The sequence below is a fragment of the Amphiprion ocellaris genome, chromosome 12, assembly GCF_022539595.1.
Source record: "Amphiprion ocellaris isolate individual 3 ecotype Okinawa chromosome 12, ASM2253959v1, whole genome shotgun sequence".
Taxonomy (NCBI): Eukaryota; Metazoa; Chordata; class Actinopteri; family Pomacentridae; genus Amphiprion; species Amphiprion ocellaris.
This window is the reverse complement of record NC_072777.1, coordinates 13,849,662-13,863,489: the sequence shown is the minus strand read 5'-3', so window position 1 is coordinate 13,863,489 and position 13,828 is coordinate 13,849,662. Positions and strand designations below refer to the sequence as shown.

Below are 13,828 nucleotides of genomic sequence, written 5' to 3'. Positions count from 1 at the left end.
CCCAGGGGACGCTGTCAGGTGGTTTAGAGTAAGTTTAACAGTTGTGGGTTTCTCACCTTAGATGTGAAGCGAACAGTGTGTAATGAACATATGGTGGTGTTAACACCTTAAGTGGAGAATAAAAGTGTCTATGCGCCTGGGTTTTAAATACATGGCCAGTGACTCACTTCCAAACTTTAACCTGGAAGTTTTTCTGCATTTGAGAGTGCTTTATCTTGACATCACATTATCTTTTTTGGTGGTGTCGCTTTTGTTAGTGAGTCTGTGAAGCAGAAGAGTGACCATAGGGCAGCATTATTTTTAATTTTAAATTAAATTTGGCATGCTATTTGAAGCTATTGCATACAGATGCAAATGCCTGTTTGCTTAAGGCCAATTAATGGTTTTTGGATACCTGTACACTGACCGATGTGGACCTTGAGAGAAGACGTGAACGCTGTTTATTACATACTACAATAGGTACGTGTCATTCTGCTGCATGGATGACCGAATTGACCTTTACGTCAAACTCAGAAAAACACACGGGGTTTCAATGTTTGTTTCTGGAAGGCAGTGTTACAACTAATATCACATACAGAGGAATACTATTTAAGTCCGGCATTGGTTTTCGGTGCCAGCTAAAAATTAGTAGCCTCTTATTAAAAATGTCTCCTTGCATCCAAAGACAACAATCAGTGATTACTTTTGCTGTCATTAATTCTATACATGTATATTTGGGCCACTAGTAAAATGAATTACTAGTACTTATTAAATATTAAATACATGAAATGTCCTTCAACACAATTTTTTTCTGCATAAATTTATCCATAGTAATATTGTGTGATTTTACATACTGTTATCCACATGAAATGTGGCGAGCAAACTGTCCTTTTAAAGTTACTTAGACTCAAGCCATATTTGTATAAAAATTGGTTCATGTGCCCACGGTGGAAATGATATACACAATAGTTAAACAGCCCACACAAAAGCACATCTACATGATGTAACTATTAGCAGGCGACTGTGGAAAACTTTTGACAAATTCTGACAAAGTGCTCTGCTCACAAACAAGCCCAAGCCCAATGAGGGCATCTTTTTAGTCACAAACGTAATGTATATTTTCTGACAACATACCATTTTTGTGTACACTATAGCCTGCTTTAAGCACAGTTTTGGCTCAGGACTGAGGCATTTACGATGCAAGATGAATGTGTCAAGAAGATAGAAGTGAGTGAAGAAGAAAGTAGGAGCAGCATAAGCAGACTGAAACACTGTCTTTCTTGTACCATCCTGAGAAACCTTAGTGTTAGTGAAAACTGTGTGTAAAGGCTTTGCTTTCTTCCGGAGCAGCTAGACTTATTGTACAGCAAAATGACTGCAAAGCACTATACCTACTGCATCAGTGATGTCTAGACTGTGGGAAATGACAGAGGGGAACAAAGCACTAAGAGCAAAGGAAGTGGTCTTGTTTTGTGTATAGTGAAGTGTGACGCAAATAACTACTGTTTGTGCTTTAGATATTGTGATGCTAACTGGAGGCTTGGCGACATTTTACATGCCGCTGATGTTTTTAGACTATTACCCTGGTTGTTTGCATGTCTTTTCAGGAGACAACTGTCCAAATAGCTTTCCCACCTACTCATGGTATTAAAAACACAACATCCCAGTACTCCAAGCCGAGATCACATCCTTACAAACAACAGAATATATACAAAAAAAATCTCAGGTGTGCTTTGCTTTGAAATGAACAAGTTTCTGGGACATATCAAAAGTCTAAATGTTCTCATTCTGTTATTTCTTCTCTCTTTTTTTTGTTCTGCCCAACCTATATTGAGATATTAAGTCAAAACCAAGGACAGTGAATCACATCCACAACCAACTACAGGAAAATGAGAATGTTAGACTACAGCTGTCAGAAAGCATGTGCATGCAGAAACTAGCATGTGAGGACATTTTCACTTCATTGGCTGATGTTATCTGATGTTGATGGGCTGTTAAGATGCTATAAACCCAACATATTGTTTAACTATGGTACAGAAAGGGGATTCCAGAAACAGTCATTAGTTATTTGATTTGATTTCTTTTCCCCACCCATACTCTCTTTATTTGGATTTGTAGTTTGATAAGGAATCTTTCTTAATATTTCTCACAGAATATAACATTAGAGACAGAGTTATATTTAAATTTTTTCACATTTTAAGCAAGATTTGTGTGGGATATGCAGTACATTATTATAGCATTATCTGTGACTTGCATCTATACTTCAGATACATATCAGTTAACATTTACAGCATTCCTATTTTCTTTACATTGACCTGATATTTTGATTTATTATGACGGCACAGTGTGATCATGTGCTGTACCAAACCCAACAGATCCTGACGCATCTCTTCTTGTTATCAATGTAGCTATTAGATGGTGAACTCTTACCATATATACTAAAGATGTGTCATTTTTCCTGAAGCTTTATCAGCCTTGCATTTTTTTTCATTCATATGAATGTAATTTAATTTCTCCGAGTGCTTCTATAAACAGTGTGCTTCCAGTATCACTGTCTGAAACCATCCAATCATTTAAAATGAATTACATTTAACCACAGTATGCCATTATAGTTACTGTGTAATGCATAGTTTGATGCGTTTAGTGATCATGCTGGTCCTGTTCACTGCTTATCTTGGTCTTACCTGTTGTAGAAGTGCAATATGTGTTAAAGGTTACCTGCAAGAGTTATATAATTCTAGTGTAATGTAGTCAATACATAGCACCAGACACCTCATTAAATGCCCTCAGGTTATCACCTGCAGCCAGCCTTACTGGCCATTGCTTAAGCTGACTTGAAATTTATGTGTACTTAGAGCAGTCAAGCACCTAGGAAACTTATCTAACTTGTATGATATGCTTTAATCTGTAGTGATTTTCCTATAATAGATCTGTTTCGTTTTAGCTCTACAAAGTCGCGGTTCTAACCAGAGTTAATTGTCTAAAGCAGTTCACCTTCATTCTTATAATGTCCTTCTAATTCTCCATCCAGTTTCTCTCACTTCTTTTGACCTACCTTCCCTTAACCCCTTTGTCCTATTCAGCTGAAATACAGGTCACTGAGGTGTGGTTCTCAGGCTAGCCAGCCAGTACCACAACTTTTTGGCTGCACTTGATGAGTAAATATGTGTAAAGGGAGAAACAGGTTTTGTGACAATGCCAGTGATGAATGTAGTGAGTAGTGTCTACACAAAGGGCATCATGTCACTGACTGCTGACAAGAAAGCACAAATCATCAGCCTTGTAAGGCATGTACTACAATGGTGCATATACTCTCAAACACCAGTTTATCAGTTCGTGAGTAACTTCTCTATTTTATGCTACCATGTTGTTGACCGAAATTTGATTGATTTTAAGATCATAGAAAATAAATAAAAAATGTCAGCGTTGTATACCATTGACACAAATAAAAAATAGGTTTTCCTTACATATGCCTATTTTATTTATTTATTCTAAATGTAGCCTGTATTTCAGCTGTGGAAATGAACGAATTCTGCATTTCTCCGTGTCAAAGTTTTTGTTGCAATTTGGATTAAGGCGCTTGTCACTATTTAGAAATGAAAACATGAAGAACACCAGTGATGAACTTGTATATGCGAACGACCGGATTTGTCTGTCTGAACTCTCCTTTTGTTCATGAAGTGCCCTCTCATTTCATGGTGAAGTGTGAATGTATTATTTTACTCTTAGCCTGTCACACTGTATTTAGACATACAGGATTCAGTGTCAATGTGAGTTAAAGAAAATGTTGCATTTATGTATTTGCCAATGTGCCATCACACTACTTTATATCAGTGCAAGTGCTGATACAAAAAGTATTTGACATCTGTCAGACACATTAATTTAGAGCTGCATGCTAATAAGTGGTTTTGATGATTGCTGTCTGTATAGTCTCAATAACGTCCAATGTTTCACTCATAAATATCAAATTATGGGGAAAATGTCAACCGTAATTTTACAGAACACAAAATTATGTTTTCAAATTGCTTAGTTTATCAAACCAACAGACAAACCAAAAATATTGATTTTACTGTCATACTTGACAAAGAATATTCTTATATATGGGAAACAGGTGACTGGAAATGTTTTCCATGTTTGCTTATAATGTTGCTGAAACATTGAGTCCATCCTTGGTTTTTGTCAGTTTAGTAATAAAAATGCTAATCATTTGAACATAATATTGTAACTTTTCAATAACAGTTTCCTAAACCTTCTAGATCAATGAAATCAAAACTTGCACAAGTCTAACAATTGTTAGTGTGTAAATGTTTCCATGTTCATGTTTTCACTTACAATCAGTAACTGATCTTAACAGACTTGATTCCTTTATACAATGAAAATTTATTTAAACTATGGTACACTTTTAAGCTGGAATTCTTTACAACGCAGAGTGAACTGAGTAATGTACTTACCGCCTACTGCTAATAATTAATAAAACTCCTTTTATATGTGGTGGACCACAGCAACCGTACCAGCTAAGGCTTAGAAAAATGAATGTCCATGAATTACATCTCTAGTGGAGACATGACTATTGGTTTGTTTTGGAGAGGGACAGTGCAGAGTGTTTGTGTGTACACAGGCTTTCTGAAGTCAAGTGTCATGTTTATGCAAACAAATATTAAACGATAAGGCAGGATCCAAAATGTGCTGTAAAAAGGAGACCGTCATTATGAGGGGACACACAAAACTCTTAACCTTATTCAGCTGTTATTGGCCTACTAGTGAAGCATAGCATGAGTAAGCACTATCATGTTTAGAAAATACCACCTGAAATGTGGCAGAAAAAAGACAAACAACCAGTTTTCAGGTAACAGAACCATTGAACCAGATAACTAGAAATAGTTCTCACTTCTTTCCCTTCCTTAGGGCATGAATCCACACAGCTTTACCTGTTCCTGTGAAACAAATTATGTTGAGTGCAGGATATAGAATGCTGAATTTTCCTATTGATTAGTTATCCAATCAAGAACAGTTCTTTTTCAGTATTTGTTCAGTTTTTATGACAAATGCTCAGTAGCACCTTTCAAGATGATCTTACTACTAATGTATTAAGTTCTGAAGGGCAGAAAAGAACAGTTTTGTTAGTGACTGCCTTTTTAGAGTTTTCTCCATGTATTGATTTGTCTGTAGAGTGCCAGAAAATATTGTGAAATGTTTTTGTTAATACTGAGGTGACTTATTCAACTTTGCAAAACTCCAAAGTTGCTTTTGTTGTCTATCAGAAATCCTCACATTTGAGAAGCTGGAACCAGCAGATGTTTGGCAAAAGATTATCTGATTGTCAAAATATTTGCAGTTTTCTGTCATTGAACTCTTAACACAAATTGTTGCCAAAGCAAGCTACCATATGTGACTAAGTGTGGAGCACCAGACAATACTTCTTCAGTTAAATGTTATGATTCCAAGGTTATCATAAAATAGAATGCATCATTCCCCCTGAGTCAGTTCCCCCATAGAGATGTGAAACAGGTGAAAGTGAAGGTTCTATGATACAGGAGTCCGCTGTTATGGTTTCCAAATGCCTCTACAACTCTCTCTTATTGACAGCATTTGCAGTGAGAAAAATGAGTCCAAGTTTAAAAAATGTAGTCTACAGTAACTTTTGGGACGAATGGAGGATTTCCTCTTGATCTGGGACTGCAGATGGAAATTAGCTTAAAGCTAACTCTGGTGCAATGCATCAAATGGAAACATTTATGTTTAATATTGTACATGGTCACTTTTTAAATAAATTGATAGTAAAAAAAAAAAAAAAATTCAGCAGTAGTAGTAGCCCAGAAATCAACAGTCAATATGTGATCAGTGTTGACATCATTTCATTGATATATAATAAACCTCAATGACCCTCAAATGACATTATCGTATAATTTAAAAAAAAAATCTCTAAATTTAAGGTCTTTCATTGACCTTCTTGTAGCTGATAACCCACGTTTGTATAAAGTATATAAAATAGCTGACCTTTCCACATCTGCACCATTTGGCACGTAGGCCTTGTACTTATTTACAAGCATTGATAGATGAGGCGCAGAGATTGCCACACTGTTCCAAAACAAGTCAGTGTTAGCTAGTTGAATGAAGTTGAGACTATGGGTTCACTAAACTTGGTGAAGGGCAAACAGTTCTTTCTCTGCAATATGAAGAAATCAAGGACAGCATAAAATGCAAGAAGCTTTATAGGCTTTGATAAAGTTGTGATTGAAAACTTTACACAAAGAATTTGATGTGTTGGTTACTCGTGAGCACACAAGAGAAAGGTTTCCCCCTGCAGTTTGATTTCTCTACAAAATGCTTCACCTCCTTTGTCTTAGTAACTTTTGTAGGTTAATATTTGAAAAAAGAAATGTTTCAGTCTTCATGAAGGTCCTGTTTATTATGTCTGTATCTTCAAAGCGAAGCACTTGAAGATAAGGAATTGCAGGGCAGACGTCCACTATGCTTCTAAGCAGGTTGCTGTTGTTCCCAGATGTATATTTAGAATAATAAGGTTGACGACGTTTTGTCAAAGTCTTGATCCAAGAAAGCTGACTCGGCAGTTTTTTTCCAAGCTTACGTCATGATTTAGAGTGAGACCCTTTTTATCAAACATGCTTGACAACTGTGAAAGGATGTCTTTGCAGTTTTGCCATTTTGGCCAGTGTAATGTCAGTCCACTGGTACAGTTCCAGTACCTGGACTCTGAATGTGTCCAAGTGTTTCAAAGAGATAAAAAAAAGATTTGAATATTTGATAAGTAATTACACTGATGTAATGACAAAACAAAGTTTCCCCCACTCACTCACTCCATTGTTCTTGGTCTTGTTTTCTCTGTTGACTCGTCTAAATACCTTTTAACTCATCTTCCAGTTTGCCAACTGTACCAGAGACAAGATATAATTTACACTTGGAAAATGCAATCTGATAGAACTCCAATGAAGTATCAGCTAGACACTGAGAGAGGAGAGACTTCATATAAACCGCTTTTCAGGAAGATTTTGACCTGCTGGTTTCTGAAGAGTTTCGACTAAAAACAACTGTACAGCAGAGGTGCTTCAGCAGGCCTGCTATGAAAGGGGTCCGAATAGAAGGAATGCTTTATCTGTTGGGGTGCTTGGCTCTCGCAACAATCATATCCTGTCAGATCTTTCCATTAAATGCTTTTGAAAGCATTTTTCATGTGTTCTGTTGTAAACACAACAAGGAGACAGATTTTAATGCTTAAAATTCGTGCACTACTCAGCACCGCTTCTGATGTGCACAGTCACCATCAGGAATATCACTCATAATGCTCATCTCTTCCAGAAGCCCTTTCTCCAGAGAGTGGGACTGCTCTGCTGTAGCACAGGTCGAATATGTGTTTGCTGAGCAGATGGAAACTGGGAGTGGTTTATGAAGGATCAGAACCACCCAGTGACTTACATCCAGTTAGTCATTTACAAACAGATAACATCAAAACTTAAGACTCTTTCAAACGGGTTTGTTGTCACGTTGTTGATTAAATGAACAGAAGAAACAATAAAAAACAATATTCTTGCACTATGACACTCTTCTGCTCTTTCATGTGAATGTTATGATGCAGTTGGTAAGAGTTTTTTTCCTGGATACTCCTCCTAGAATATATTGCTTGATAAAAATGGCTGCTACTTACTGCTGGTTTTTAGTTGTTTCGTCTTTTCTTTTTTTTGCATGAACATAAAAATCTTGGCCTCCACTCAACGTTCTTACAGGCCTAATGTATTTGTGGATGTAGTGTTGATTGATACATGAAATAAATGTACAGAATTTAAATTTGTGTATTTGTTTTTGTGTAATAAAATATCAAGTAGCATAGACTATAACTGGCTGTATTAGCTATATAAATCACGACAGTCTTCTAAGCGTGACTTGATTAGTTGCTGCTTTCTGAGCACTTTTTGGGGCTCTTAATTCATGCATTTTCCAACTCACAGGCGAACAGACTCGTAGTGATTCTCACGGTGAATTTAATGGTTGCGTCAAGGGATGTTGATGCTTCATTGTTAAACAATGAATTGCCATTAATTTAACCAATTAAAAATATCTTAACTCATAATACAGGATTTAAGGGACATGCAGTTTAACTGTCTTTCTGACTTGCTCTAGTACCTGGTTGTGCCACCAGATGGAGTATATTTTAATGTTTAATGAGGTGAAGTTACGGGTGTGTTTGCTGACTGTTAACTATGGCAGTTGTTGAAATGAACTATTCAGCACCAAGTTGTAAGGAGATGTCTGGCGGCTCTGGTTTAGTTAGCTACCTGAAGTTCATGCTACCGCTAAACTAAAAATTTTGAGTCTGTGTGTGAAGACGTTAATAATGTCTCAGGTTTTTACTGTGGAAGACTGCAGCTTGTTTGCTGTGCTTGATGCTTAGAGTTTTGTTGAGCCAATTGTTGAACAGCCCTCAGCTTATCACCTGCAGCCTGCCTTATTGGTCATTGCTTAAGCTGACTTGAAATTTATGTGTACTTACAGCCATCAAGCACCTAGGAAACTTATCTAATTTCTATGATATGCTTTAATCTGTAGTGATTTTCTTATCATAGCTCTGTTTCGTTTTAGCTCTACAATGTCACGGTTCTAACCAGAGTTAATTGTCTAAAGCAGTTCACCTTCATTCTTATAATATCCTTATAATTCTCCATCCAGTTTCAATGAACACTAAGAGTCTCTGGGCGAAAATGGCTTTGTCAGCAAATGAAAACATGTCCACTGTATTTCACTCATTTCAATGATTGTTGATGATTATTGGTTGTCATTGAGGCCAACTACCGGTTAAGGAAGTTGTTTAAAATTTGCGTCAGTAGTTGCAATTGTGAAAGAAATTAACTGAAAAAGAAAGACTTTGCACATGTGATTTGTGCTCTCAGTTTATTTTTTGATGAAGGTATTATGATTACAAGATGTGAAGCCACAGAAGTTTACAGAAGGGTGTGCAGATTTTACTGTCTTCAGTCTGTCCCTGCCTGCTGGGTAACCAAATAGTCAGCTGTTGGCAGCTACGAACCAGATGTCATATCAACAAGCACAAACATCAGGGGCGTATGAATCTGTGTTTGATAGAAGTGATTATTAAAGTGATGCCTATGGTCTTCTTAAGCATGAGTGTTGAAGCAAATACATAGCTATGACCTATATTTTTGAATATTCTCTGTGTTGAAAGCTCTGTCGGTGGTGTAGATCTTATTCTTCAACATCCTTGTGCACCAAGTCCTAATAATTTGATTTTAGAATTGTGAATTGACCCTAAACTTGAAAACAAAAAAGATTTTATTGGTTAGCAATTTCACACTGTCCCATGAGAGTGTAAATATAAAAGACAGTGGTATGGATAAGAGGAAAATCACCTCACAGTGAGCAAGTAAGGGTTCCATACTTTCTCCTTTAGATAATCTTTTGATATTCCTTTTTTGCATTTCTTGTGAATAGTTAAATGTAAACAATGAATAAGGACAGTTTTCACTATTTCTTATACAGGGGGCAACTGAAAGTGTCCTTAATGTGCAGCATTATAGAGCTCATTTTCACTTAATCAGACAATGTTTTCTTGTATGTGGATCACATGTGATGATGGTGTATAAGCTCCATGACAAATTAACTCTCAGCAGTACAGCACAAATTGTACAAGGTCATACTTGTAGCGTTGTATTCTAACTCTGTTGTGTGTCTTTCCCTTTTTTTCTCTGCTCTTTTCCAGTCAGAGGCCAAAAGGCTTCTCCCTGCACCTGGGATGGTGCCATGTGACAGAGCGGCTGTGGAGCCATAACCCTCCTACCACCGCTCCATCATCTCAACGTTAAGCTGCTTGCCCACCACTGATCTCACCCCCAGTCTCCCCTCCTTCCCTTTAGCTTTGCTCAGAGCCCTGGACAAGGCCACCACAGCCACCACATGACTCACCCGCTGGAGCCCTAGATCAAGCAAGTACAGTATGGCTGGTCAGCATTGTGTACTCGTTGTTGAGTGCTGCGATATGTCTCATTGTGAGCCAGAAATGAACTCTGGGTTGCAGCATACAGCAGATTGTGTAGTTTGTCCTGTAGAGCTTGGGTATATTATTTAGCACTAATTCTTACGAAATACTCATCGAATATTTTTAACGCATGTTTATTTACTGAAATACATGTTTATTTATTTAGTGGGTGACAAAGTGTCTCATTAAAGCTTGAGGCCATGTTTGTAGGATGGCAGGAATAGAGGTGAACAAAGATCAGTATTAATATTCAGAGAAATAAAGCAAGACAGGAGGTGGTTACTTTACTGTGTTGAGTTGAAAATGTGGAATTTAAGATGCACACATGCACCTAGTGCCTGCTTGGATTCCATGCTTGTTTTGTAATCTTGTTCACATGAGCTGTTACTGTGCTAGTTCTTTTCAGGATTGATCATGAAGTCTATAAATAATGGGGAAAACAGTTTAAAGCCTTAGTTTTACCTGAAGACATCATCGTTCAGTTGCTGGTTTTGCAAGACCAAAAGAGCAAAACAGGCACACACAAATATATTTACAATGATAAAAGAGAAGGACAATGAATATAAAAGTTTGAGAAGATTGAACAAGTCTCACATGCTGGAATGTTTTATTTTTCCTTTGTACATGGCAGATTATCATTGACTTAGGGCTTAATTGCTTACTTCTTGAATAACAGAACTATTATCCAACCCCACACTGACAAAAAGAACACCCACTGCTATGCATTGCTTTATTTTACAGAGTTTCCATCTAATCTGTGTACAGTGGTTAGGGGCATTTCAAAACATCTTCATTCCTTTCACATTCTGTTACATTATAGACCTGATTTTACAATATTTTTTTTTTCTTTTGCAGATCTATTACTTATCCAGAAGGTGTTTTGTTGAAGGGGCAAAATATAAATTGAACTGAATTTAAAACAAAGCAGAAGAAAGTAGACGTGTGTGCAATGCCACAAGAGTCAAAAGTGTGGTCATAATTGAAATGTCAGTGTTTGGCTCTGCTTATTTTGAAGGCATAATTTAAGTGTTAGTTTTGTTTGATTTGCATTTTGCAACTAGATGTTGTTCTGTGTCTTTGTGTTTTATAGAGAAAGTTGAGGTTATGTCAAGATCTGCAGTGAAAAAGATGATGCAGTTTGGAAGTGTCACAAGACAAAAACTATGGAAATAAGGCCCTGAGTGAAAATAAGTGGATGTGAGAAAGGTTTGCAAAGAACATGTATAATTGGCTGAATTTGAAAGACTCAGCTCTTCACTTTCTCCACAAAGACTTAATGACCTGTCAATTTAATTTTAGGGAGAACCAGTTAGTTAAGCCTAAATTAATTGTTTGGAGAGTCGAGAAAGATAATGCCTCTTTCTCATTGGCTATTTTCCATTATTCCCCTGTGCTGTGTGCTCTGACACTTCAGGCCCCAGATCGGCTGTATGGCTCTGAACATCCCAGCATGTCTGAGTAGGCCTCCCATAGCGTTTCACGAGTTGAAATGAGGACACACACACACACACACACACACACACACACACACACACACACACACACACACACACACACACACACACACACACACACACACACACACACACACACACACACACACACACACACACACACACACGCTCACCAAATTACACAGAGACCAGCCGAGTTCAATAAATGATGAATATTCATGAGGAATTATCTGTCTGGCAGTGAACATGTTTGAGATTGGAAGTGCTGCGTGAAAAAATTAGGTGAGCAATGACACCCACAGGCACTATGAAAGGCAGATATGCAGAGCTGTGTAAAGAATGATTCATATGCTGATGTTAATTTGTTTTTCAATTTACCAACATATTTATATATAGTGATATATTCTAACAGTATTTTAAGGATGCAGAATGGGTGGTATATTTTTGTGTGCTCAGAAGATAAACGAGGCAATTCTACTTCAGTAGGCTAAAATATGTGCTTTTACATTTTACCTGTAAATTTTAAGTTTTTTTTAAATGATTTTTAAGCACCTTGTGCATCTCATTATTACACAGATGAGAAAATTGACTATGAGTGGAAATCCACTGACTGTAACTCACCACTGCAGACTGGTTTACTCTGTGTATTCTATACACTGAGGACTCTAACTGTTGTAGTGTCTGTGGAGCTGTGAGCAGTCCAAGGTTATTTCTTACTCTTGGTAAACATCCTGGATCTGGGTGTACACAGATGGTGGGAAACAATGGACTGGAACTTAACAGTGTATTCATTTGAGAAGCAGGGACTCTTAACAGACCACACCAGCGTTTTTGCATGTTTAAGCTGATTTACTTCATGTTACTTCAGACCATTTTTTCATAGATTACCATAGTATTTATTTTTTTTACATTTTCCTGTCAGCTTTTTGTTTCTATTAATGTCACAAATGAAAACCAGTCTTCAGAGGCTTTAAGCCCCAGTAATGATCAGTCAATTGACTGATTGATTGATCTTGTGGTTATCATTTTTAAAACCAAAAAAGTCAACAATCCTCAACAATAACATTTGTTTTAGCGTTCACTGTGATTGTAAATATTGCATTATTGGGTGATTTGTTGGACAAAGACGGACACTGGAAAATGTGTTTTTTCTTAATGTGTTTCACATTTAAAGCCTAAATGACAAATCAATTACTGAAGAACATAATTGGCAGATTATCTTTGATTGCATCCTTGCTTTTATCTTTGTCAAAGTTGCATTGTTAATATGTGCAGGCTTTTAAATCAGTCAACTCTGGCTACATTCATTCACAATAGTAGCATACAGTTAAGCAACAGTGAATTCATACACATTCCAAATTTTGATTTACAGTCTCCTCCAACTAGAAATAACATAAACAAGCGACAAGTGCACTGTGTTTGAGATGGGCATGGTGTTTTTTTTTAAAAAATTATTATTTATGTGCGTTTTTTGTTTGTTTTTCAACATTTTGGCAAAAATTTCAGTGTACAGAATTCAATTCTCCACTGCGATTTTTGACAATGATCTCCAGGTCTTTGAGGTTGGAAGCCTTCCCTGTCATCGCCCTACATTTAAGCTGCCTTAATCAATTCTCAAAGGAATTAAGGACTTTACTCTTGTTGGGCTGCTTCAACATGTCGATACTGTTTCCTGTTCACCATTTTTGACTTTTCTGGGTACATGTTTCCGATCTTCTTGTTGGAAGGTCCAGTGCTGCCCACGTTTTCTGCAGACTGACTGAAGTTTTCCTTCACGTTGACAAGGTTGCCTGTCACCTTGACTAAAAAACACCATCAAAGCATTACATGCCCAACACTATGTTTGACCGTAAGGATGGAGGTCTTGGGGTTAAATGCCTTCCTTCATCCCACAAAAGCTACATCCATGTGTCCAACAACTCATTTTTTTCTTATCAGATGTGGGAACTTATGATCAAAAGCTTTCTTCGTTGCCCAGGAGGTTCCGTGTGCCGTCCTCTTTGATCATTGTCTATGGAGACCAGCCATGTACAGTCTCTGTTGGAGTGTCTTCTTGAGACATTGGTACCAGAACTACTCAGATTCATCACGATAGTCTTCGTGATGATCCTTGGATTCTTCCTCGCCTCTTGCACTATCAATCTTGTCGCCACTGGGGTCATTTTTGGCTTTCTGCCATGGCCTTTGAGATTTTTCACTGTGTGGAACACTCTGTTCTTTTTGATGATGCTTTGCACTGTGATCACTGACACTTGAAAACACTTTGATGTGGCTTTATAGACTTTCCCCATTGTGTGAGCAGCTGCGATCTATCTCTCTAAATGATGGATCCTAATAATACATTTAACGAAAAAATCTTTTGTCCCCTTCTTGCCCCCCTCACGGGATG

The 13,828-nt window shown here is 37.3% G+C and overlaps 1 protein-coding gene across 3 annotated transcripts in view; it reads left to right on the top strand.

Annotated features, from left to right (window-relative positions):
- The window catches only part of ncoa1 (nuclear receptor coactivator 1), a 61,459-nt gene that overhangs the window by 6,977 nt on the left and 40,654 nt on the right, over positions 1-13,828 (top strand). For all 3 annotated transcript variants that reach the window (XM_055015920.1, XM_035946090.2, XM_055015919.1), the window contains one exon: positions 9,710-9,932. The gene's annotated coding sequence lies outside the window, so the exon portion shown is untranslated. The remainder of the gene's footprint in view (positions 1-9,709; positions 9,933-13,828) is intronic.